Consider the following 27,416-nt stretch of genomic DNA (forward strand, 5'->3'; position numbering starts at 1 on the left):
TATTTTATAATTTAAATGGTTTTTTTTTCTTGATTTTATTTTTAATGTTGATAAACACAATCTGTACTTGGAGCTGGATAAGAGACAGGCTTTTAACATAAGGTTTTCAACCTAGAATGTGACTTTTTAAAAAAAAAATTTCAATATTAGGCCTTTTTGGTGCAGACAGTTTCCATGAGAGTCTCCTGAGAAACTAGTTTCTTTAAAAACAGGTTGCTACTACTTCCTGTGAAATTCATAAAGTGGCTTTCCTTTTGCTTAGTCATCCAGAATGAAGTCAAAAGGCTCAAAGTCTCTCCAGAAGCTATAAGCCAGGGTCACCTCTTACCTTGCTTGTCTGACACTGCCTCCAGTCAGACCAGTCAGGGATATTAAGAATGGCTTCACTGGCCAGCACCTTCCTTCTCAACTGCAAGGGAAATTTTTTTTTTTTAATTCTGTGGAGAAGTTTCTCTCCTCTGTCAAGTTCAACATAAATATATGTTGCTCTCGGTTGTGCAATGGGCTTGATGTCAGAGTGCTCTGGATTTCCAACAGCTGGTTCTATTTGTTGTTCCTTTGCCTGGGTAACGAAGGTATCTTTAATGCCATTCACGGAGCAGTGGCTGAGTGGCACAAAAATGACCTGTAGCTGGAGGTGATAGCTCTTATAATTTCTCTAAAATAAAACACACCATTTCATTCAACTCTTAGAGAAAAGCCTCAGTGTAGTCTTATACTCCTCCACCTCTTCCACCATCTTGCTGAATGAAAGGTCCGTCACTGACTGATAGAGTCCGATGGGCAGGATGAGGACATGGTCATCAGCTAAGCCTCCTTTGACCAGGGAAAGGTAGCAATGTGGGTCAGTGTTGACCACCAAATGCTTTTCCACTTTAGGACTGGCAAGGCAAAACCAGCAAGGTCCTGGAAGCTAAGCAACTTTGGAGGCTGTTTTGGGTGAAGGTTAGTCCCTGCCTGTAGATGAATGCTTTCTTTCTCTGCTTCAGTCTATCTATCCCCTTAGCCATCTTAGAGAATAACAGAGTAGTTACAGATGATTAAAGAGATCAAACTGTACATAGATAGTCTTTAAAATCTCATGTAAGCAGGAATGGTTTCATCTTCTGTGTGTGGGTTGAATATAAAACACCTATTTAATTTTAACCATCATTATTGTGATCCAGCTTTGTGGAAGTGGGAGAGAGCCATCTGCTCAGAAAGGTGATTATGAATAACACATAATGAAACTTCATTCAAGCAGCACTGACTGAGGCAGAATTACATGGTGACCAAGACAGAGCTTGGAGATCAGGAAACAGGGCTTTGAATAGGAATTCTCCCACGTACCACCACTGTGACCTCAGACAATTAGTCTTTCTCCCTTCATCTGCAAAATGACAACAATAGTGTCTACTTCATACAGTTCTTGTGAAGATGAAATAAGAAAGTGCATGTATAGCCCTGTGCATGATGGCACATCATATGCAGTCAATAAGAGGTTGCCCTTGTAAGAAATTTGCCAAGAACTTCATAAAACAAGATTTCCTACTGATGCAAGAACTTGTATATGTTTTAAAAACATCCCTGAGAATTTTTCTTTGACATAAAACTTAATATAAGTGCTAATACTGTAAATATTTGTCTCTTACATTACTGATAGTCATTATACATATGCATACATATACATGTACATATACATATACATATATATATCCTAACCCTGCATTTCTTAATCTTTTCCTAGTCCTTACTTCTAGATATTCTGTCAAATTCCCCCAGATCATGACTATTTCACTCTGAGAAAAGATTAATTTGTTACTCTTCTGTTCAGTGTCTCAGGGTCCTGATTTCCATAAACTTGATTTTCCATACCCCCTTTGCCATTTGTTTTCTGGATAGATATGGCTAATGGGAGACCAAATAGAAAAAGAGGAGGACTAAGGGAGAGAAGCCAGGTTACTTCACTGCCTTTTTTCTTGGCTTTTGGCTATATATCTACCATAGACTGAGTCTCCATAATCCCATCCCTTTCTAGCAGACCTTCTCTCTGTGGCCACAATTTCTGTTGAGCCAATCCTTGCCATGATCCCAGTCCCCACCTGGGCCTTACTTTCATGAGTGGCTGTTTCTCTGTGGTTCCAGCTTCTGTCTAGATGCTCTGTATTCTTGGGCCTTTGAAGCATCAATTCTAGATGTCTCTCCAAATCTATAATAACTTTTGGGGCACCTGGGTGGCTCAGTCTGTTAAGTGTCGGGCTCTTGATTTCAGCTCAGGTCATGATCTCACAGTTAGTGAGTTCGAGCCCTGTGTCTGGCTCTGTGCTGACAGTGCAGAGCCTGCTTGGGCTTCTCCTCTCTTTCCCTCTCTTTCCCTCTCTCTCTTCTCCTCCCTATCTCAATATATGTGTATATATATATATATATATATATATATATATATACACATATATATATGTAAATATATATATTTATATATGTGTATGTATATATATGTATATATATTAGATATAGATATAGATATATAGAGATAGATAGATAGATAGAATGACTTTTGTCTGACACTAATCTTTGGCTGCTGATGTGAAATTCTGGGTGTCTTCACCATTCCCTGATTGTCTTGTAGACCTTCCTCCTCCTCTGTAGCTAGTAGTCTGTATTAATGTCCTCAATTAAACTACTTGGTTTGGAATCTCCCCTTGATTAACCCTGACAGATTCAATGATGGTAATTCCACAATTGTTTTCTCATCAACTGACCTAGTGTAGACATTTGATTTTTAGAATTTTTTATAGAATTTGAATTTCAGAGGTCATTTTTATTTATTTTATTTATTAATTTTTTTGAAAGAGAGAGAGAGAGAGGGAGAGAGCATGTGCCTGTGTACTCATGCATGTGTGCAAGTGCCCTCACAAAGCGGGGGAGGGGCAGAGTGGACGGAGGGAGAGAATCTGAAGCAGGCTACACTCTCAGCCGAAGCCCCACCAGGGGGCTCAATCTCAGGACTGTGAGATCATGACCTGAGCTGAAATCAAGAGTCTGACACTTAGCTGACTGAGCCACCCAGGCACCTCAGAGGTCATTTTTAAAAGGTAAGTATCGAACTATGAGTCGTTTATTTTTTTATTCAAGAAAGTTAAAAAAATGCCTGCTCCAGACTAGCTAAATAGAAATTCTGTGCCCAAGATCTATCAGTGAAAATGTACAATGAAGTCCAAGGCATGAGTACATTATCAAAGAAGAAAAGATTATTTTCATAATTTCTTCCTGTTAGTATTATAGTTCATAATATTTTGGAATTTTAAGCAGGAATAATTTAATTCGTTTTGAGTTTATCTTAAATAAAAGAACTTGAATTCTAAACTAAACCTCAAAATGTGTGTATTACGATAGATTTTTTTTCCTGTGACTTTCATGCATGTAGTTCCCACAAATTTAATAAACAAAAGAAAAAATATGAATCAAATACTAGAAAAAATTATAACTAATCTCAGAATATAAATTTTCTGCTAAATTACAGAGAATATTATAAAATAAGCCTGATATTTTCAACTTGCTGTTTAACTCAATGCAAAAGAATCAAACTTATGACTTCCTTTAACTTTGTAGATCATTTGTAATTTAAGGGGAAAATTTCTGTCCAAAATGAAAAGGGTGGATTGAATTCTGAAGTTCAAGAAAATCATATTAACCTAACATCTCAAGTAAAACAAAACCAGATTCTCTTAGGCAACCAGAGGGCTATATACATAAGTTTTCATTTTTGTGCAGATGGGTTACATTCAAAAGGAAAGAGAACATGAAATAGGGTGTCCTGAGACATATACTTTTGTTTAATTGCCTAAATTGGTTCTTTTCTGTTGCCCATGGTCATTGGGAAAATATTAATATATCAGGGTTATGGAACTTGTCTAAAGTTGCAGAATATCTGCTCTGATGGATTTATGTGACCAGCGGTGTTACTGTAAATAAATAAATTTATTAAATTGACCATTTTAAGCAAAAATACACTGAGGTAAGCTAAGAATTATCTGAGTTGGTGCAGCTGGTGCTTAGCAAATGTTATTGACCTTGAAAAATATTGCAATTTGCCAACAATAATAAAGCTCTAATTAAAAAATGGTTATTCAGGAAGGAAATCAACATTAATGAGAACATTTCTTAAAACTGTCTCTCAAAGTAATATACCCATAAAAATAAGTCAATTAGGAAAAAATGTAGTGTTTCAATGGTACATAAAGAGTTTGTAAAAGAAGAAACTAGGTCCAAGACTTAGACAGCTGTGGATTCCATCATTATAAAAATGTAATGTACTAATGGAAAAATATGTTTAAAGGTTGATGCAATTGTAAAAGGAACTAGGAAACATCTTATGAGAAGAGGAAAATTAATACAATACTTATTTATTTATTTTTTAAGTTGATAGACTATTTTCTATTAGTTTTAGTTTACAGAAAACTGGAGCAGAAAATGTGGAGAATTCCCATACACCCATTCTCTCCCCTGAGCATAGTTTTCCTTATTATTAAACCTTGCATTAATGTGAATATTTGTTACAATTGATGAGCCCATGTTGATACATCATTATCTGAAGTTAACAGTTTAGAGTTCACTCTTTGTTCTGTGTATTCTATGAGTTTTGACAAATGTGTAATATATATCTCTACATTACAGTACTATGAAGGATAGTTTCACTGCTCTAAAAATCCCCTGTGCTCTCTATACACCCTTACCTCTGCCTCTCCCAACCTCTGGCAACCACTGATATTTTACTGTCTTCATAGTTTCACCTTTTCCAGAATGTTCTATAATAGAAATTATACAGTATGCAGCCTTTTCAGATTGAATTCTTTCACTTGCCAACATGCATGTAAGCTTTCTCCATGTCTTCTCATGGCTTGATAGCTCATTTATTTTTATTGCTGAAAAATATCTCATTGCATGGATACACCACAGTTTGTTATCCATTCACCTAATGAAGGACATGTTATGCTTCCAAGTTTTAGCAATCATAAGTAAAGCTGTTATAAATATCCATGTGCAGTTTTTGTGTGGACCTAAGTTATAACTCATTTGGGTATTTCTGGGATTTTTAATATTTGTAACAGTTTTATAAAAATTGTATGCTATAAATTAAAAAATTCAACTAGGTTGACCAATTTTCAGAAAAAAATATATATAAGCAAATGTCCCTAAAGAAGAATTAGAAGGGCTGATTTGTCCTGTAATTACTAGAAAATTGAATCAGTAGTCAAAAATATTTCCACTAAGAAAATCCCAAGCACAGAGTCTCTATCAAGTCAAACCAGTGTTCAAGTAACAAATTATTTCAATCTTAATCAAACTTTTTCAGGGCACTGAAAACTTACTTATGAGGCTAGTGTGATTTTAATACCATAATGCAACAAAGATAGTAAAGAAAGAAACTCATGAGCAAAATTTATTTATGAAACATAGATGCAAAAATCATAAGTAATATGATTAGCAAAAAGCATTTAGAACATATATATAAAATGTAAGTGGCATAATCCATGATGACAAAGTTGATTTTACTTCAGGAAGATAAAGTTGTATCAATATGAAAAAATTAATTAATATAAATTGCCCTATTATGAAATTAAAGATCATAAGATACCTCAACAATTACAAAAAGAGCACTTAATTCATTGATGTTGATGTTATTGAAAAATTAGACACAGAGGGGAACTTCCTTAATATGACTCTAAATCAATGGTAAACTTTATACACAGTGAGAACCCACTGAAGCCTCTACCTCTGAGTTCAGAAAGAAGACCAAGATTCCAAGCAATACCTCTTTTATTTGATATTTTACCAGTGTTTCTAACTAGTGCAGAATGACAAGAAAAAGAAATAATTGTGTAAGGATTGGAAAGAATAAGGAAATAAAAACTCATTTGCAAATCATTTGCAAAGGAATAACCAAAAATACTTACAAATAAATTATTGCAATCAATACAAGAGTAAGGAGAAGTTGCTAAATAAAAATCTGCATAGTCAAATAAATTATGTTCCTAAGTTACAGTAATAAATGTAAGAATACAAACAGAAAGTTTAAAGGTAACATTTATAATAACACCACGCATACAAACTACGTAAAAACATACCTGGCGGAATGTGTTCAAGAATTCTGTGAGAAAAATTTTAAGATTTATTAAAAGACTTTAACCAACATGTAAGGGAAAAGATAAATTATATTAATTTATTCCCCCCAAATGATTCCAGTCAGAATCATAGCATGTTCTTGCCATGGAAATTGACAAGCTGATTCTAAAATTTATATGTAAAGTCGGAGGGTGCGTATAACTAGACAGTGTTGAAATAGAGGAATTAGTGCAAAGACTTGCTTTATTGGATATTAAAACTCAGTACACAGCTATGATAATTAAGGTAATGTTGTGTGGGTACAGAGAGAGACTAATGAAATAAAATGGAGGGCCCAGAAGAAGACGCATAGTTATACAGACCTACACGTGACAGAGATGGCCTGAAAGATTGGTGGACGATGAACAATCTCTTCCAAAAATACTGTTCAGACCAAATGTATCCATCTGAACAACAAATCAAAATACTATTTTACAACACACATAAAATCAAGTCTGGGCTGATTAAAGATCTGAGTGGAAAAGACAAAATTATCAATACAGGAAAATATCTTCATGATGTCAGGGGAGCAAATGATCTATATCTGTTGGCTTCGGCTGGAGTATAAATTATGAAAAAATATACTAGTAGTCCACCAGTGATATTCTTAGAATTGAGTTTTTCATTCTTGTGTGTTTTAACATGTAACTTTTATGTTTTAATATGTATACTTTAAAGCATTGTTTCATGAAGAAAATATAAAGCACTTCAAATGTAAAACAGTATAACAGCAATACTTCCTCAGCATTGCGCAGTGAAAAATACAAAATTTGTATAAAGGCCTTTGTATATGCATTGTAGTAAAACTTTAGTGTAGGAATATCTAATAGACTTGAAACATTCTTTGCCATTTACTTTATCTAACTGTTTCTATTTTGTTATTCAAATAATATTACTAGTTGACAATTTATTTCTAAAACATAAAAATAAAAATATGTGAGAAGGGAAATAATAAAAATGCCAAGTAAGATGTGTATGTGCACTTTGAAAATTAATTTTCTATTTTGCTTTATCAAATATGATTTGATTTAAAGACTACTTTTACTTGCAAAAAGACCAATTACAGAGCTATGATAATTAAGATAATGTGGTGTGAGTACAGAGATAGACTAATGAAATAAAATGGAGAGCCCAGAAGCAGATGCATGGGTATACAGACATATATGTGACAGAGATGACCGTATTTATGTGAGATCATAAGGGTGGGGCCTTCATCCTATGGGGCTCGTGCCCTTATAAGATGAGGAGACACTGTCATGTGAGGGCACAATGAAAAGAGGATCCTTTGCAAGCCAGGAAACATTCTCACCAGGAACCACTGAGCTGGCACCTTGACTCTAGGTTTCCCAGCCTCCAGAGCTGTGGGAAAATAAATTTCTGTTGTTGAAGCCATCCAGTCTATAGTATTTTGTTATGACAGCCCAAGCTGACTAATACAAGACCTAAACATGCACAGCCATAAAACCTAACCCTCTCTGCCTAAATGTAGCATTTATGACACCTGGCATTTGTTCCATAATAATAAGCCTTTCCTTTCTGTCACCATTTGTAATTAATTAGCAGAGTTCCTTACAAACAATATGTATTCCATCCTTATTTTTTCAACCACTTTTATCATTTCACTGATCATCCAAAAGTTAATGAATCAAAACATCCATTTACTCTGCTCATAATCTTGTGGGTCTTGCATACATGTCTCAGCTGGGGAGTTCTATTCTTCTAGTTCATCTGGTCGTAGCTGGGATTCCACATGTGTTGGCAGCCACCTAAAGGTCTGCCTGGCAGAGGTCTCTCTGGAGGGTGGCTGGTCACCAGCTGGGACAACAAAAGTGATTGGGCTGCACGCGTCTCACCCTCCGGCAGGCTAGCCTAGACCTATTTACATGGCAACTCCAGCATTCCAAGAAGCCAGGCCAAGCCTAGGCTTAGGACTTGAACTCTGTTCCTTCCACCTCAGACTGTTGTCCAAATCAACTCAAAAGACTAGGCCGGATTGAAGGGACAGAGAAAACCAAAAGCTGAGCATTGTGGCCATTTTTGCAATCTACCACAATTAAACAATGCATATGGATATTCAAATAGCATAGCTGAGGCAGTGATGGTGTTCCATCCCAACTGCCATGGCAGAGATGGCCAACAGTAATCTAAGGCAATGAAAATTGTCTTTTTAATTAGTTGATGGCATGACAGCCTATTCAAGTTATAAAAAATCTTCCAGAGGCGTAAAATCTTAACTCCTGGAGGGTGGTAGTCCTTTCCATTCCTTTGTGAATTAACCTTATCCATATCTGAAGCTCAAAGGAAGTAAACCTGTTTTTAAAAATCTATGCACTAATATTTTCCTTGTTACATGGAGTGATCTCTTAAATAGGTTGATCTAGGCTAGTGAGAATTTCCAGAAACCTTCCATAATCAGCCTAATAGAAGCATGCATTTTGAGGCTGAAATAATAAAGCAATATGCTTTTTTGTCTCCCAACTGCTCTGCAGATCTCTGTGTGCTAGTTTTTCCCTGCCCTTGGATGAAATCTCAAAGAAGCTCCGAGATAATAAAGCCCTCTAGGCTCTTTGATCCCTAAAACAGTTTTAGACCAATAATTGGTATGTTCAGTCCCAAGTAGTAATAGAAACTCCAAATTTTATTCTAGGTTAACTCTTCCATCCTTGTATTAATTAGGATGGATTGGGTTATACTGTGGTAACAGGCAAACCCCCAGTAGTTTTGGGTTTTTGTTTGTTTGTTTGTTTTTGTTTGTTTACTTACCCTAAGTCCTCTCCAGACCAAAGTAGTAACTCCTCTTTGCAGTAACTCAGCAACGAAAGCCATCTATCTTGGGATGCTGCCATTTTGATATGGCACCTCCTTACTGCTGCTGTGCAAGGGTCACACAGAGTCTTCTCGCTGCTACCGTTTGAAAGCGACACATGGCATTTCCAGTCCCATTTCTTCAGTTGCACATAGTCACATGCCCCATGTAAATGAAAGGGTCTGGAAGTTGTGCCTTTCATAATTAGAAAAAGAAACTAGAACGATATTGATGAGTTCTACTTCTGGGGGCCCTACCACTCTCCCTGCTTGCGCCTGCTAGGAATAGGAGATATGGGAGACTTCTTTTCTATTTTATTGCCTCGTGTTTCTGCCCCTGATCCTCTACCCCCACAGTTCATAAAATCAAGGTATAGATGCCATTACTCCTCCAAGATGGAACGAAGAAGAGAAGGGAAAGTAAGGGGCAGTAATGGCCTTACTTTCCTGGGACTGTTGTGAGCTGGTGAAACACTGTCTGGCTTGGCCAGTGTTTTACAATGGATTCTTTCTTCTGTTGTGGGCTGCATAGGTTCTTTGGAGGTTCTCCCATTACTGAAGACTGCTCACTGGTAGTTCTCTGACATTTTCCCATTGACAATTTTCAACTCTTGTTTGTCCGTCTATACCTGGGTCTCTACCACACTTCCTGGACAAAGTCCCTTTGTCTGACTGAGGTATGACACAAGGTCACTTTTCCCTAGTTCAGAGGAAAAACACGCACATCGACTTGTTGATAGAAAAGATTATATCCCACATTGAAGCCATCTTCTTGGCTACCATCATCCACTTTACCCACTTCCAGGCTTTTAAATTCTTCAGCTCTGGGACAGACACCAGTCTTCTGTATCACCCATGCTTCAAGAAATATAAATCAAGTCGGACGCCTGGGTGGCATAGTTGGTTAAGCGTCTGACTCTTGATTTTGTCTCAGGTCATGATTTCACAGTTTGTGAGTTCCAGCTCCACTTGGGCTCTGTGCTGGCAGCATGGAGCCTGCTTGGGATTCTCTCTCTCTCTCTCTCTCTCTCTCTCTCTCTGTCCCTCCCCCACTCGTGCTCTCTATCTCTCAAAATAAATAAATAAACATTAAAAATATAAATCAAGTCTTCTGATTCATCCTGTTAGTGTCATCGGGTGAACTGGGGAGACCTGGGCCCCGGGGCCTCAACCCAGCCAGACTCGGAAGAGTCACTGAAGATTCTTGGTCTTGTCTCAAGAAGAGAAGGAATTCAAGGACAGACACACAGCACAGATGCGTAACATAAGCAGGAAAATTTATTAAAGCAAAAAGTACACTTTCAAGCTAAGAGAGTGGGCTAATTCAAGAGAGGGAGACAGCTGCGTCTCTGGGACGTGAGTTTCTGTCTTTTTATCTGCAATTGTTAACTAGGGGGTAGAATACTCATTATTTGGAGTGATAAGCAGGGTTTCAAGCTTTTTCTTCCTAATGTGGTCACAGTATCCATCATCTTGGGCCTGTCTGGTTTGATTGAGCTTCTTGTGGAGTGCTACCAGGACAGGCCTCTGACCTTGCCTGGCTGGCCATGACTTCCTCCTTGCTGCCCTCCAGGTAGCCTGTTAGAGCCTCAATGTCTACTCTAACATTAGCATCCCTTTTAACTGGTCTTCATTGTCCCATTCTTATTCTTGTATTTCACTGTGTTTCACAGTATATCATATAGCTATTATAAAAATAAATTGAGTTCTATCACTCCCTACTTAAGACTTCCAGTGGTTTCCCATTGCACTTAGAAGAAATTTATACCCTGCCCTATAAGGTTATGTCTGATTTAGTCCTTGTCTATCTTTCAACCTGACTTTATATCAGTGGTTTCCAAACATTTTTGACATTAGATTTACATGGTATGCTTTAAGGGGAAAAAAAAGAAAAGAAATCCTGATGCCTTGGTCTTACACTTTGCTATTTAAATGAGAATATCTGAAGGTAGCAGTCAGACATCATTATTTTTTAAAGATACCCACATGATTCCAGTGTGCAGCAAAGTTTGGCAACTCCTGTTTTACACCATTCTCCCTTGCTTCCTAAGCTCTACTTTCACTGGCATTCTTTTCATTTCCTAAAGGTTTTCTGGCATAAGAAACAATATATATGGTCTTTGTCCTCATTTCCTGGCACAGGAAAACCCTTGGCATTTCCTAAGTGATAGGACTGTCTTCATTATGCTACTGAGGTGAGTCAAGGTGGGCTACTAGATAGCTTCAGGAAGACAACTGCTCACTGAAAAGAACAAGCGCCAGATTAGAAGGTGGGAACTTTGATTCAGCCCAATACTGTTGGAGGAAAGAGAGGTTAGAAAATGAATTCAGTCACCTAGCCAATGATTAATCAATCACGCCTATGTAATGAAACTTTCTTTTTTTTTTATTACTTTGATGATAATGATGATGATGACGGTGATGATGGTGACAACAAAGTTACTTTTAACTACTGCTCAACTGTTTTGTTGAGAAAATCAATATAAACATATATTCCCCGAAATGATGCCAAAAAAAAAAATACTGGTAAAGAAAAAAGTCCTTTGCACTGCATTTATATATTTGCTGGCGGAAAATTATTGAAAGTTGCCATGCATAAGGACAGTATTTCCACAAAGCAATATGAACGTGAAACTGCTCTCTCGGAGCACAGGAGCTTTCTAGTTTGGCATGCCTCTAAAGCCGTGTTCTGTGTAATGAACTCCCTATTCCACTACCTTACTCTTTTTGAATCACTTATAAAGGCATACTCACACACCGTGCCTTGATGTTATTTGGCTCTATTCTTCTCCGAAACACAATCTAAACACCAGTGAGGTTTCATAACAGTATTCTGTTGTAAAATGTTCACTTAGATAAGAGGTCATCAAACTTTGGTCTACTGGCCTAATCTGAATCCCCCCTCCCCGCACGATTTTTAAATAAAGTTTTATTGTAACATAGTCATGCGTCAATTTTTTTTTGTTATTGCCTGTGGCTGCTTTCTTGCTATAATGGCAGAGTCAAGTAGCTGTGATAGAGATTGTATGGCCCATAAAGCCTGAAACATTTACCATCCAGTCCTTTAGAGAAAGAGTGTGATGACTCTTCGTTTAAACAATTGACATTATCTCTGAAATGAAAGAATGCGTATGCACAAAATTCTCTCAGTACTCTCCTGATACTTGAGACTGTATCTGTGGATCCCAGGTTTAGAAATCTTCATCTATTTCCTTGAAAGCACTGATCTGAATTACTTTCCTCTAGTCAATGTTACATCTCCAAAAGCAAAACTACAGTTTGAGAAGTAAAGGATGCTATTCCTTACATTTTGTCCCAAAGTCTGAGAGGTGTAGTTTGTAGGCTGGCAGGGAGAAACTATCTGTGTGAAGATATTTGTGAAATTCAACAGCTTATTTACTAGCTTCTTTTGCAGGAGAATTTTAAGGCAGGTATTTGAGACATGTTGCAGAAAAATCTTTCAGAATTTCTCTCTTACGTTTAACTGCACGTGTATTTATAGATGGGTTTATGCTGAACTTACGGTAGTAATATGATGAGATTTTGGCCTCTCTTTTTCAAAAATTTTCTCAACTGAAATATATACTAATCTGAGAACATTTCTCTAAACATGCATTAAATTTTTTTTAATGTTTATTTATTTTTGAGAGAGAGAGACAGACAGACAGAGTGCAAGCAGGTGAGGGGCAGAGAGAGAGGGAAACAGAATCTGAAACAGGCTCCAGGCTCTGAGCTGTCAGCACAGAGCCTGATGCAGAGCCCGAACCCATGAACTATGAGATCATGCCCTGAGCCAAAGTTGGATGCTTAACCTACAGAGCCACCCAGATGCCCCTAAAGATGAGTTTTCTTTAAGATCAAAGAAAAATGGGCATTACTTTTGGCAAAAATGAACTGACTTTCTAAGCATCAAAGCTGTTTAAAGTGTTTTGAAAATACAATTTTGCTATTCATTTGTTTTCCCTTTAGAATCAGTGTATCGTGCATGCCGGCTATGATACTTTGCTTTGGATGGGATGCTAAAGAGTGATCTCAGTTCAAATAGGTTGAAATCCCTCATTAGATACTAAACAGCAGCATGAGGGAAATTGGTTTCTTTTAGTCTTTCACATAAAGAGGCAATCTCTTTATATGCAAATACAGAGTTTTGCATATTGATTGTATTTTCTGATGATTGAACTTACACATTTATAAGCTAAATGTCATTCTTTTAAAAGAGGGTGCACAGTAAATATCAATTTCCATAATTTCCCCTAACAAGTTACTACTCCAGCGTGCCAAACACTCTTAACAGGGCAATTCATGTCTTCTTTTTATACTTCTGTAAATGCATAAGGAATTCTTAGCATTCAAACCAAACAGCAAGGAAACTCCTCTCTTCCATGTCCAATGTAAATTCTCATCCTGTATTTGGGGAATAAGGTGACCAACTTGCCCTGGTTTGCCGGGAACTTTCCTGGTTACAATGATTCAAGTTTACACCCAAGGATACCTCTTATTCCTGGGCAAAATGGATGGTTGGTAATTTGGAGTGCTGATGGTGACCTGTGTTTTTTTATATACTTTTAAATTTCTATGTAATTTCAAACTTTTAGAGAAGCTGAGTGTGTGTGTGTGTGTGTGCGTGTGTGTGTGTGGGCACACACACGCACACACATGCCTTTTACTCAGATGAGTAACTGCTTAATTTTTCTCCACTTGTTTACTTAAAGTAATTCTTTCATACCTAGCACATTAGGTTCAAACTAAATTAAATACAGCCCTTTGTCTTTTCTGGATGCTCACGTTATAATAGGGATCCATATTATAACTACCAATATAATTTATGCGTTTAAAATTTATTTCTTGGGACTTGGACCTTAATAATCTTTTCCAGTAGTTGATAATTATTGTATGTTTACTTAAAAGACATATTGTTGGTCATGTTTATGATTCCTTTGTGGCTGACTCTGGTTTGGAATGACAACCCTAAACAGTACATTGTTCCTATGGGAAACTCCATCTGCTTGAGAGTGATTCACTTTTAGATGTGGCTTGTGGTGAGAATCTGGACTGTCTTCCTCTGCTTACATCTAAACAAGCTGGGGTTCACCCACAAATAGACTTCCCATGAAAGATCCTATGAGAAAGAAGGGAGAAAACAATCTGAAAGTAGTGGTCTCCAATGTTGAGGGAAAAAGGAAAAAAAATAGTAGAGAAAGAAAGGAAAAAAGGGTCATCTGAAAGTAGAGGGGAGTAGAGACAGAAAGAAGGCAGAAAAATGCGAGCTTGGTGACAGGTGAAATACGGAAAGTACTTTCAGAAAAACAACTTATATATTATCAGAAACCCCGTTTACTATTTCAAAACTACCGACACAAGAACTTTTATATTTTTAAAATCACCCCTATTCTTCATAATCACTTCTTATCTATGCTATTTTGTTTTATGGCACCATAAACGTACCAGTTTAGGCAGATACCACAGAAAGATATGAGCACCAGGAGAAGAGAACAAACACTGTGGGTTGAGCACTGTGCAAAATGTCATAATGATAAACAGATTAGATGCATGCTATATATGAGGAGCAAGATTTTAAGCCAAAGATTGAAAAAGTTCTAAATAGTTGGAGTGATAGTAAATGAATGACATTGTTCATGAGGCCGTACTGATTTTTCAATTTTTGCTGAAATTCCAGCATTTTATTGGCCTGAGCAGAATTGCATGTAGCTGGAACCAGGTTGATTTATATGTGGAGGGTGACTACTAATATGATCACAATTTCCACTTAAATGAAAGTCTGTCAATAGTAAAATATCCTAATAAAATAGTGTCTTTTAAATACACCAAGATGGATTGATCACCACCAAATATTATCCTTTCTTTTTCTTTTTCTTTCTTTCTTTCTTTCTTTCTCTCTTTCTTCTTTCTTTCTTTCTTTTTCTTTCTTTTTTTTTTTTTTTTTTGTTAAAGTGTTTTACCTGCTCAATTCAGGATCATCCCATCACCTTCCCCTCCCCTCCCCTCCCCTCCCTTCCCGTTCCACTCCCTTCCCATTCTCTTCCCTTCCCTTCCCTTCCCTTCCCCTTCCCCTTCCCCTTCCCCTTCCCCTTCCCCTTCCCCTTCCCCTCCCCCTTCCCATCCTTCTCAGATAATCCTTGCCATCTTCCTTTTAGGTTTAGTCACATTTCTTCTTTTTTATACCATTACTGAAATGTTATAGACTAGTACATGAAGTATGGTCCACTGACATGATGCAGTCACACAATGCCTGTTTTGAGGACTTGTATAGAAAGTTTGGTCAATGCCATAATGCTCAGAATGTTCCTATTCTTGGACAATACATGTTATCTCTGAAGGTGTGAGTCAGATATTTAAAATGTGAGAACAGGTTTTTCATTATCTCTTGATCACTGTCATTATGGTGCTGTGCCTTATTTCCAGATCTGGATATCTTTTCTTTCTTTTTTTTTTTTTAATTTAATTTTTTAAATTTACATCCAAATTAGTTAGTATATAGTGCAACAATGATTTCATTAAGGAGTAGATTCCTTAATACCCCTTATCCATTTAGCCCATCACCCCTCCCACAACCCTTCCAATAACCCTATGTTTGTTCCCCATATTTATGAGTCTCTTATGCTTTGTCCCCCTCCCTGTTTTTATATTATTTTTGTTTCCTTTCCCTTATGTTCATCTGTTTTGTCTCTTAAAGTCCTCATATGAGTGAAGTCATAGGATTTTTGTCTTTCTCTGACTAATTTCACTTAGCATAATACCCTCCAGTTCCATCCATGTAGTTGCAAATGGCAAGATTTCATTCTTTTTGATTGCCAAGTAATACTCCATTATATATATACCACATCTTCTTTATCTATTCATCCATTGATGGACATTTGGGCTCTTTCCATACTTTGGCTATTGTTGATAGTGCTGCTGTAAACATGGAGGTGCATGTGTCCCTTTGAAACAGACCACCTGTATCCCTTGGATAAATGCCTAGTAGTGCAATTGCTGGGTTGTAGGGTAGTTCTATTTTTAGTTTTTTGAGGAACCTCCATACTGTTTTCCAGAGTGGCTGCACCAGCTTGCATTCCCACCAACAATGCAAAAGAGATCCTCTTTTTCCACATCCTTGCCAACATCTATTGTTGCCTGGTTGTTAATGTTAGCCATTCTGACAGGTGTAAAGTTGGTATCTCATTGTGGTTTTGATTTATATTTCCCTGATGATGAGTATGTTGAGCATTTTTTCATGTGTCAGTTGGCCATCTGGATGTCTTCCTTGGAGAAGTGTCTGTTCATGTCTTTTGCCCATTTCTTCACTGGATTATTTGTTTTTTGGGTGTGGAGTTTGATAAGTTCTTTATAGATTTTGGATACTAACCCTTTATCTGATATGTCGTTTGAAAATATCTTCTCCCTTTATGTCGGTTGCCTTTTAGTTTTGCTGATTATTTCCTTCGCTGTGCAGAAGCTTTTTATTTTGATGAGGTCCCAGTAGTTCATTTTTGCTTTTGTTTCCCTTGCCTCCAGAGACGTGTTGAGTAAGAAGTTGCTGCAGGCAAGATCAAAGAGGTTTTTGCCTGCTTTCTCCTTGAGGATTTTGATGGCTTCCTGTCTTACATTGAGGTCTTTCATCCATTTTGAGTTTATTTTTGTGTATGGTGTAAGAAGGTGGTCCAGGTTCATTCTTCTGCATGTCCCTGTCCAGTTTTCCCAGCACCACTTGCTGAAGAGACTGTCTTTATTCCATTGGATATTCTTTCCTGCTTTGTCAAAGATTAGTTGGCCATACGTTTGTGGGTCCATCTCTGGGTTCTCTATTCTGTTCCATTGATCTGAGTGTCTGTTCTTGTGCCAGTACCATACTTTCTTGATGATTACAGCTTTGTAGTATAGCTTGAAGTCCGGGATTGTGATGCCTCCTGCTTTGGTTTTCGTTTTCAAGAATGCTTTGGCTATTCAGGGTCTTTTCTGATTCCATACAAGTTTAGGATTATTTGTTCTAGCTCTGTGAAGAAAGCTGGTGTTATTTTGATAGGAATTGCACTGAATATGTAGATTGCTTTGGGTAGTATCAACATTTTAACAATATTTGTTCTTTCTATCCAGGAGCATGGAATCTTTTTCCATTTTTTTGTGTCTTCTTCAATTTCTTTCATGAGTTTTCTATAGTTTTCAGTGTATAGATTTTTCACCTTTTTGGTTAGATTTATTCCTAGGTATTTTATGGTTTTTGTGCAATTGTAAGTGGGATTGATTTCTTGATTTCTCTTTCTGTCGCTTCATTGTTGGTGTATAGGAATGCAACCGATTTCTGTGCATTGATTTTATATCCTGCAACTTGGCTGACTTCGTGAATCAGTTCTAGCAGTTTTTTGGTGGAATATTTTGGGTTTTCCACATAGAGTACCATGTCATCAGCGAAGAGTGAAAGTTTGACCTCCTCCTGGCCGATTTGGATGCCTTTTATTTCTTTGTGTTGTCTGATTGCAGAAGCTAAGACTTCCAATAGTGTGTTGAATAACAGTGGCGAGAGTGGACATCCCTGTCTTATTCCTGACCTTAGGGGGAAAGCTCTCAGTTTTTCCCCATTAAGGATGATATTAGTGTTGGGTCGTTCATATATGGCTTTTATGATCTTGAGGTATGATCCTTCTATCCCTACTTTCTTGAGGGATTTTATCAAGAAAGGATGCTGTATTTTTCAAATGCTTTCTCTGCATCTATTAGGCTACCACACAACATGGAAATTGTAGGTAGTATACACCATTGTTTCTAGTAAGAACTTTGGTCTAGAATGAATATTTAAAATCACAGATGACACCACAGCTTTACAAAATCCAGTTGTTAAATCTTCCTTTCTAAGGCCATGGTACTGGGGCTGACAGAGGAGACACTGATTGGTTTGAATTTAGGGTCAGATTATAAACATCGAAGTAATCTGTGCTTTATGTTCTCCTGGAAAAGTCCTACTCACCCAGGAAAGGGAAGCTGCAAGATTGGAAGGTCAGCTACCTCTTAACCCCTAGGGGAGTGTGGGGAGGTGGGCTGGGGAATGGTTGCAGCCACAGAAATAGGATAACAATGAGCTGTGTCTTTTCTTTTTTTAAATTCTCGACCATAGGGGCATCTGGGTGGCTCAGTTGGTTAAGCGTCTGACTTCAGCTCAGGTCATGATCTCACGGTTTGTGGGTTCGAGGCCTGCGTCAGGCTCTGTCCTGACAGCTCAGAGCCTGGAACCTGCTTTGGATTCTGTGTCTCCTCCTCTCTCTGCCCCGACCCTGCTCATGCTCTGTCTCTCTCTGTCTCTCAATAATAAATAAACATTAAAAAAATTCTCAACCATAGGCTATTCGTAGGACAGTTAGCTTCATATTATGAAGCACAAGCTTTAATAATTCTGTGACTCATATTTTTAAATACTCAGAGAATATGCAGTATATTTCTAGTACCTTAAAACTAACTATAATAGGCTTTCATGCACATTATTTTATTTGATCATCACAAGAATTTTATGAATTATCTCTTATCCCTTTTGTGGGATAGGAACCAAGAGTCTGAGAAGCTGTGATGTTCTCAAGTCTATACAGCAAATCAACAGGGGTTCACTTGTGTCAGGTGTGCTGCTAATCAGTAAGAGTAGAGCCAGGATAGCAACTAAAGTTTTAGAATTCTGAGTCTCCTATCCTATCTTGTGTCCAGATGCTTCTATTCCTGATGAGTATAGTTGATAGAACTCTTTCTTCTTCCCTATTAAAGTATGTTTACGGTCCATGCTACTTTCATATCTGGCTGTGTCATTTCACTTATTAGAATGTAAACTCCCCAAGAACAAGGTTCATTTTTGCTTTTTGTTGTTGTTTGTTTTATTGTACAGGTTCTGTAGGACAGTTTCGCTCCCATAAATCGTGCAATGTAAAATCACTGTGATATAGGAAGTTCTGTAAATATAATTATTAGCCTGTGGGTAATTAAAAAGTAAATCTTTTTTTTTTTAGGGGAGGGGATGAAAACTAGCTTGAGCTGCTCTTTTCCCAGGCACTTAATTATTTTAATTGATTGACATCTAGTACTGAAGCATGAATAGGTGGAAGTAACAGATTTGTCACAAATAAAATCTTACTCATAAAAATATAAATTATTTGGAACATCCAGGTTTGTCATTTGGCCTTGTAGGTACTCGTTGTGTATGTGTGTGTGTGTGTGTGTGTGTGTGTGTGTGTGAAAGAAGAGAATGTAATACTAGTTAAATCCAGAAATGGAAGTAATGGGAACTAGGGACAGGGAAGCTGTAGCATTTTTTTTCATCCAAAACAATGTCAACTCCAACAGCAAAGCTTTATGAGAGAGTTCAGTTATCTGTGTGAGCTGATGAGCACCCCTTCCTTTTCACTTCCCTTTCCAAAGTATACAGCTGAAAACCATTACTAATGGAAACACCCTGTGAAGTCAGTGATTCATACACCCTATCTGTTAGTTTTTGTTGCTAAAATGCCATTTTACCTCTTAACCCTTTGGGAAAACTAACAGGACATTCCAAACATAGTCCCCAAGTTTTCACTCGCTTACATCCAGTTGCAGAAAGTTTCTGAGTTACATGTAATTACTGCGTCCGGGAACTGACAAAACTTGACAAGAGATCAGGTATTTCCTGGCCAAACTCTGTATCTCAGGCTATTGTATCCTTAAAGCCAGGGAGGGATGATTCCAGAGCAGTCACCAACAGAATTTGGGGTTTGGGAGGACTGAAATAAAAACTGTGAGTGAGTGAGTGAATGAGTGAGTGTGCGGTGTGTCTGTGTACGTTGGGATCAGAGGACAGGAAGGGAGGAAAACAAGGAGGCAGAAAAAGTCATGATTTAAACGCATTTAAAATAAATTCGTTAAGAAATAAATCAAAAATAAAATTTGAATATTTTGCTGCAGTTAAAATGAATAAACTAGATCTATGTACCAATATGGATAGACAAGATGAAAAATAATATTGAGTAAGAGTCATGATTTAAAACTCATTTAAAATAAATTCGTTGAGAAATAAATAAAAAATAAAATTTGAGTATTTTGCTGCAGTTAAAATGAATAAACTAGATCTATGTACCAATATGGACAGATAAGATGAAAAATAATATTGAATAAGAGTCCAACTTGCACAAAATCATTTAGCAATGATGTCCTCCAAGTAAAATTTAAAAGTAAAAAAATTATATATGGATATATACATGTGAAGCGTGATTATTTTTTTGAGTGCCTGGATATTCTGGTTAATGTTTTTTTTTGGGGGGGTGGTTATGGAGAAGGGGTAGGGGATAAAACTGGGGAAATATTGATTTAATTTTAATATTTTATTTTCTCCAGTGAAGAAAAATTTTAGTGTCACATGTGGCAGACTCAATTATGAGTGGTGGTTCCATGGGTGATGGTTGTTCTATTTAAATATGTATGTGTGTGTAAATATATATATATATATATTTTTTTTTTTTCCCCAAATTAGGAAGAAAAAGTGAATTTTTATCCTTGAACAGCATTCGTACCTTGAGAAAACCGATGGTAATAAAAGTGTGGTGGTTTAAGATGTACATTACAAAAAGGAGTAATTGATCTCATTTTTAAGTGTTCTGCTGATAACACTTTAGTAATTTAAGAAGTGACAGCATTTTTTTTTTAATTTTTTTAACGTTTATTTATTTTTGAGACAGAGAGAGACAGAGCATGAACAGGGGAGGGGCAGAGAGAGAGGGAGACACAGAATCTGAAACAGGCTCCAGGCTCTGAGCTGTCAGCACAGAGCCCGACGCGGGGCTCGAACTCACGGACCGTGAGATCATGACCTGAGCCGAAGTCGGACGCTTAACCGACCAAGCCACCCAGGCGCCCCAAGAAGTGACAGCATTTTCTTTAAAAATATTCACCACATTACTTAATCTTTAAGGTCCATCAATTGTATGAAATACTTTAATGTTGTGTTAACAAAGATTTTCTGTATTCACTTTACGTTCAGTGCTGATGCATTAACTCAGAGGTATTTCCTTTGGGTTTTCCATTCCTGAGACGATTGATAATGTACTTTTGTTTACCTATTTTATTTCATTCACCGTTGGTGTCCTTGTGAAATTTCCACTAAATTTAGGCAGAAAAAGAGATCCTCCTTCAGATCTTTGTGTGGGGCAGAGCAGGGATTGGGTCTACTTCTGCCCCCACCGGTCAAGTGTTGGTTTCTGAATCAGCCCAACAACTCACCTCTGGGTGGGCCACATGAGATGGACAGCTCTGTGGTCTTATTTCTGCTTTAGTTTCTGGTTCCTGGGTTGATATATTAACGCTCAAACATAAAAAAAATGTTTCACATTTAATAAATTGTTTCATTTAAAAAGGCTGTTGTTTAAACATGCAAAATAATGCTGGACACAGTAAAAAAATGGGACTCTTCTTGGGTCCCATCACCTGCTTCTCCAGGATCTTTTCTGCAATCTTATTTGCCATTAGGGGTTCTGCAGGTAAAAAATTCTGTGTTCATTAGGAAGATATTTTTTAAGGAGGTAAACCTTTTCTCCATACATACCATTTTTCTCCCTCCCCTCTGCCCTCTCATCGTTTCTAAGCAAAGGAACTTGTTCTTAGTTGACTCCTATCATTTGACGTTATTTCTACTATAGGGTATTTGTATTTATAATAATAGTATCTGCTTCAAGAGAGAATCTTCTTTAATATCAAAGGGAATGATGCTGTTTATGAAGGTAAAGAGATGGGCAAGAAGGTCAAATTCCAAGTACTGGTCCTGCTCAGAAGCTGCTCAAATCCTACCTTAAGTCTGGATATCTCTCTCCCCTTTGACCAAAAAAATGTTTTTAAAGATAGTACATCAAAGTTTACTTTAGGAACCGAGGATATTTATTGAAGCTGAGACCTTGCTGGACAAGAAAAGGCATTTACCCTGCAGCATTTTCAATATTATATAAGAAAAAGTGCTAGTAGTATCAACATTTAAAAGTTACAAACCTTTAATAATTTGTGTTTCTTAACTTCCTTCAGTCCGTCACCAAGAGACGAACATTTGTTCCCGTTTTAATTGCTTGGCACATAGTGGAAACAAATTCCATACACATTCAACAATTTGATATAATATATTTGAGAATGATATGTTTTTATAAAGCTGGCAGGTCCCCAGTTTCCCAGTAGATTTTAAAAGAATCTTAGGAAATATAAGTTTTGATAGAAAAAAAAAAAAAAAACAAGGTGCTAGTTGGACATTGACTCTGTTGAAAAAGAGCCACAGTTCTTTTTTTTTTTTTTCTGTCACAGATACTACTAACATTGTGCTTTAACAATTTAAATACTTTGAATGGAAAGGACAATCTTTTTATATATTTTTCACGTCTGTGTTAATATATATTACAGAATAATGGAAGTAGCTAAATGTTGATAGTGAAAAAAAACATCTTGGTGATTTCAAATACATTGGAATGAAAAACTGAAAATAGGAGAAATGTCAATAAAGTCAATTAAGTTTTGAGGTTATATCAGTAATAAATAGTACATGTTGCCCGTCAACAATGCTTCGCCTTTCCTCAGCAATGTCCCTTCTGTGTTGACCATCTCCAAGATCCTTCCAATTGGAATAAATCCTTATATAATAACGGTACCTAAAATATCCACTGCTAGGCATTTTAGAAGTAGGAATCATTCTAGTTTATAATTGCAGTTTGTGGAACATGTTAATTACCTCTGGATTTCCAGTGTGTGTTCCATAGAACTTTAGAACTGAGAGTGACTGCATAAATACAAGGGCTTTGAAGCCAAAGGAATGTGGGAAATATTTCGTATTATGTTTTTCCCCTGGAAATTCATAATGAACTTCTGTAAAATTTAAGAACTGAGATCTGGGGTATAGAAACTTGTTTAACTTGTTTAATTACTGATTTCCCAAACAATAGAGCTGTTTCATTTAGTGTTATGGAGCTAGTGTTCCAAGAGCCATAATTTAGGAAGCAGTGGATTAACCCAACATTTATATCTCAACAGTTTTGGAGGTTAATTTTTCAGGCTGTTTTTCTTAACTTGCACTTTGGTTTTTTTTCTCTTGTTTTATTTGTAAATTATCTCCAATGTGGGGAAATTATGTCTAGGAAAACATAATTGAAAGCAGTTACCTCAATGTTACCTAAGCTACCATGTACAGAAATAAATTTAAAAGAATCAATAATATCATCAAAAACCAGAATTTCTACTACAAAAAAACTTGTTGCTATTAGTGCATCTAAAAAATTCAGGATAATACTATTGGAAATTTTAAAACTTTTATGTTGGTAATTATGAGATGCTTAGAAAAAATGAAAAATAACCGAAAACTAATGTATTACTAATTACAGCCCAGGAAAAATTTTGAGGAAGAAGTAGCTGCCTTTTTCTTGAATTTCCTAACCCAGTATGTTATTACAATAAAAATGCATTACCACGGAAGAACAAAATGGAAAATACTAGCTTGGCCTTACTCAAAGTTAAAGAATTTTTGTACTTCCAATGTGCTATCTGTTAAGAGACAAAGGAAGTGAAAACTCATGAAGAATAATTTGAAGAATAATAATAGTTTTATAAAGTGGACAAATGGGTTCTGTGTTAGTACAAAATGGGGAGAAAATAGAGCTTAATAAAAATAATTAAAAAGAAACACAAGAGTAAATGAAGACATACCTAAAAATTTTAAATTAATGGAAAATGTGAGTAAGATCCCTAATTCATCAAATACAGAGCATGTAAAATAAAGGGGCTCTCTGCCTCTTAAAGTAGTAGTAAGTATCAAAAAAGACACTTTACATAACAATATAATGATCATTACAGAGTGAAAATGTAAGTAAGTTCAAGAAAGATTTTTAAATGTTCATAAATGACTTTTGTGATTTTTAAACATGTTATGACTACCTCAAATAACTATTGGAAATAGATAGTATGGGTGTCTGTATGTATGTATGTATTTTTAGCTTATTAATTTTATTTTTGAGGGAGAGAGTGCACTCATATGAGCAGGGGAGGAGCAGAAAGAGAGGAGAGAGAGAGAATCCAGCATGGAGCATGATGTGGGCTTGAACTCACGAACCATGAGATCATGATCTGAGTTGAAATCAAGAGTCGGATGCTTAACTGACTAAGCTAACCAGGCACCCCGGAAACAGCATTTAAATAAATAAGAACCCTGACTTTCTGAGGCAATATAATCGAGTGTAGCCTCTGGAGTATAACCATCAGTTTGTTACCACATCTCCACTTAGGTGTGATATTAGAATGTTACTTAATTTCTTTAAAGGTCATTATTTTCATCTGTAAAATGGGGAAATAACAAGCCTATCTTATTGGATTATTGTAAAGTTCTTAGCACAATGCTAAGCACACAACGAGTAGGTAAAAATGCTATTTTTTTTACTATTATAATATGCATAATTGGTGACACTTCATTGAACTTTTGAGGACAAAAAAAGACCTTCCACAACTCTTCAGAACTATTCTAAAAGACCAGATATTGAACTTGGGGAAAACTGGCAAGATCTATCATATTTTTAACCTCTTATGTAATATTCCCAATGGTACAGTTTTGAAATTATGTAACTATTTTAAAATTTATTATATGCCTAAATCTTTCTCAACTGTATTTGATGATATTTCATGCCCATCATTTTTTCAACTCGATTATTTTTTATACGAAGCATCATTGACTATTTTAACTTAACTTTTATTATTTTGTAAATATTTACTTATTTCTAGACTGGAAGAGAATTCTTTGCCCTGTCCTAGTGATCAAATTCTTTCATTTTTAATTTTATCTCGTATGATGTTAAAAGAAGAAAGTTGCTTTTCCTTAACTATTGAAGTTTTCTGAATATATTTACTGTAAGTAATGAACTTTAATTACTTTTGCAATTACAGCTTATTTGATTGAATTTTCCACTGACTGCACAAAACATCTGTCCTGCTGGGACCATGCATAGTCTCTGATCTGGGTACAATATGCTGTTAAAATATAGTAACATCTGTAGTCCATTAATTTCTAAAGCAATAGGCAAGTTGGGCTTCCAAATGGTTCAGCCAAGTTTATACTTGGGAATTCTGTGTCTTTGCTTTCCATCTCTAAGTGGACTGAGACAACTCATACTTTCTGCTTTGTTTTGGTCTTTACTTAGTATTTGATAAAGCAATATCAACAATTAACAAAGTACTTGATTTTATGCTTTACTTTATTCTGACTGCACTATCCCCAAAGATAATAGAAATAAAAGTGGTGCAAAGGTACTTTATTACAATTACACTGACATCAGTATGCTGTTACTGAATTGTTAAGCGATGTGAAGATATTTTGTGATAATGGCTGTTCTGTGTGGACTTCTTTGAAGATTAAGTCTAAGGGTAGTTGAAAGGTGGGAAAGAGGCTCCTAGGATTGCAAGTTTTTAATTTTGTCTGAATGTACAATGAAAGGCTATCATTACCATTATCCTTGTCTCTTGTTCCTTGCAGAAATATTTTGTCTAATACAGAAATATTTTTCTAATAAAGTCTAGAGATAATTTTTTGCACCCTTATGTTTTAGCAAAAAATAGATGAGGCATAAAGAAATCATGGAGAAGGACTAATGTTGGCATAAAAGGGCCCAATGCAGCTACCAATACAGGTCATTTGTTTGTCATGTAGATTTTGAAACCGCCATATCATTTTACCCAAGTCTGGTGTGTATTCTTCAGCCAATAACAACAGTGACTCCAATTTCCAAAATACAAAATACTGCCTAACAAAGTCTCTATTAGCAAACCATAGTTGTAGAAACTGCTAATGTTCACATATGTTTTCTATGCTTTCTTGCAGTTCTGATTGTCTTTTGACTGGTTTCTGGCCAATGAGATATGGGTAGAAGTAGTATGCCACCTCCAGGGTTGTCCCTTCGACCTTCTCTCTTTCCCTCCCAGGTCAACCTTGGAGATCAAGTACTTTAGGTGGCAGAGCTACACGGTAAGGGGGTTGCTCTACTCATATCAGGCAGGCCATCGATAAAAAATTAAGACTTTTAGTATTAAGTGTCTGAGATGTAAGTCTGTTGCAGAACCCATATTAAATCATTCCTCCATTACTACATATAATGTATAATTCTAGTTTAGTAGTTATCATTCTATCTACAAGAGTGAACATTACTTCAAGGGGATTATCCATGAATCTCTGGCACTCCCTAATCTATGTCTATTTCTCAGTTTAATAGGATACATAATTTATGTTCACACACATATTATTGTTGGTGTTGTTGTTATTATATTGAAAATGCTTATTCAGTTGCCAACTTAGCAGAGCAGTGACAAAAATAGTACAACACTGCTTTTGTGAGGGGGGAAGAGAGCCTAGGAGTAGGCCTAGGAAAGCCCATTAAAGGATGACCTTGTATATTGACAGGAGTAAAAACTAGAGAATCGTCAAGAGTCAAGGAATGGGTGAAATGCCTCCCTCAGGGAAGAGTATTCCTTGAGAAGAAATTTTCAGCAGTCCAGAGCAACATTAAGGCCTTGAGGAAAACTCGTGGCCATGGCATCTTCACTTTGGGACTTGCTACATACAAACCGCCAGACTCACATGGAAGATTCTTTCTTTCTCCCTATCACAGACATGGATGAAAATACACTGATGGGGAAAAACTGAGCCCCTTGAGGTAATCTGATGCACTCTTTCTACCACTTTTGCACATCTTAAATGGGTTTTAAACATCCCAAAATGACTACAATGTGTTCATTTCCTGTGGTGGATTTACAGTGTGTGACAGGAAATCCATTTCTTTTCCTGTAGATGCTAAATTCATTACCTTGACACAGAATGCAGACTCACTTTTTGCACTTGCTGCCATAGCAACCAGTATCAGGCATTTTTTTTTTCTACTTTTCCTTCTACTCAAGCAGGGTGCTGCAAGAACTGTACTCCATTTAAAAAATTATTTTAAAGACACCTAACAGTGTTATACCAAGGGTCTCTTCACACTATCACCTCTGTAGACTATATACTTCATAAATCTATCATCGCATTATAGACCACAGCATCCTAAACTAGCAGAGTATCGCATTAAGATCTCTTCACGAGAAGATTTCCTTTTTTTTCCTTTTCTAATTTATTCACATCAATGAGTGCTATTTGAAATAATGGGTGTAATATATTTTCCCCCACCTAACAAACTGCTCTGCAGAGCAGTGATTGTTATTGGAGGCAAATCCTGGACAGGTTCTAGACTTAAATGATCTAAGTGTCGCTGTGACTCTGAATAATGTCATATTACAATTCGACGAGAGCTAGAGTGTCATCTGCTGCTTTCTGCTTCAAAAAAGAGAAGAATGCCACCAACTCATCATGCCAAGTATTGTCCTAGTTTCCTAAATGGCAGGGGGGAGAATTATAAAAAGCAAAACAAAGTTGATGGTTTGCCCTGCCCTGAATATCAGTCAGGTTGGGTTAGCGTGGTGGCTGAAGAGGA

General features: G+C 36.6%; 1 pseudogene; it reads right to left on the reverse strand.

Annotated features, from left to right (window-relative positions):
* Window positions 1–258: 258 nt before the first annotated feature.
* LOC132668000 (CWF19-like protein 1 pseudogene) overlaps window positions 259–27,416 on the reverse strand; it is a 127,475-nt pseudogene continuing 100,317 nt past the window's right edge.

The sequence above is a fragment of the Panthera onca genome, chromosome B2 (genome assembly GCF_046562875.1).
Source record: "Panthera onca isolate mPanOnc1 chromosome B2, mPanOnc1 haplotype 2, whole genome shotgun sequence".
Classification (NCBI taxonomy): domain Eukaryota; kingdom Metazoa; phylum Chordata; class Mammalia; order Carnivora; family Felidae; genus Panthera; species Panthera onca.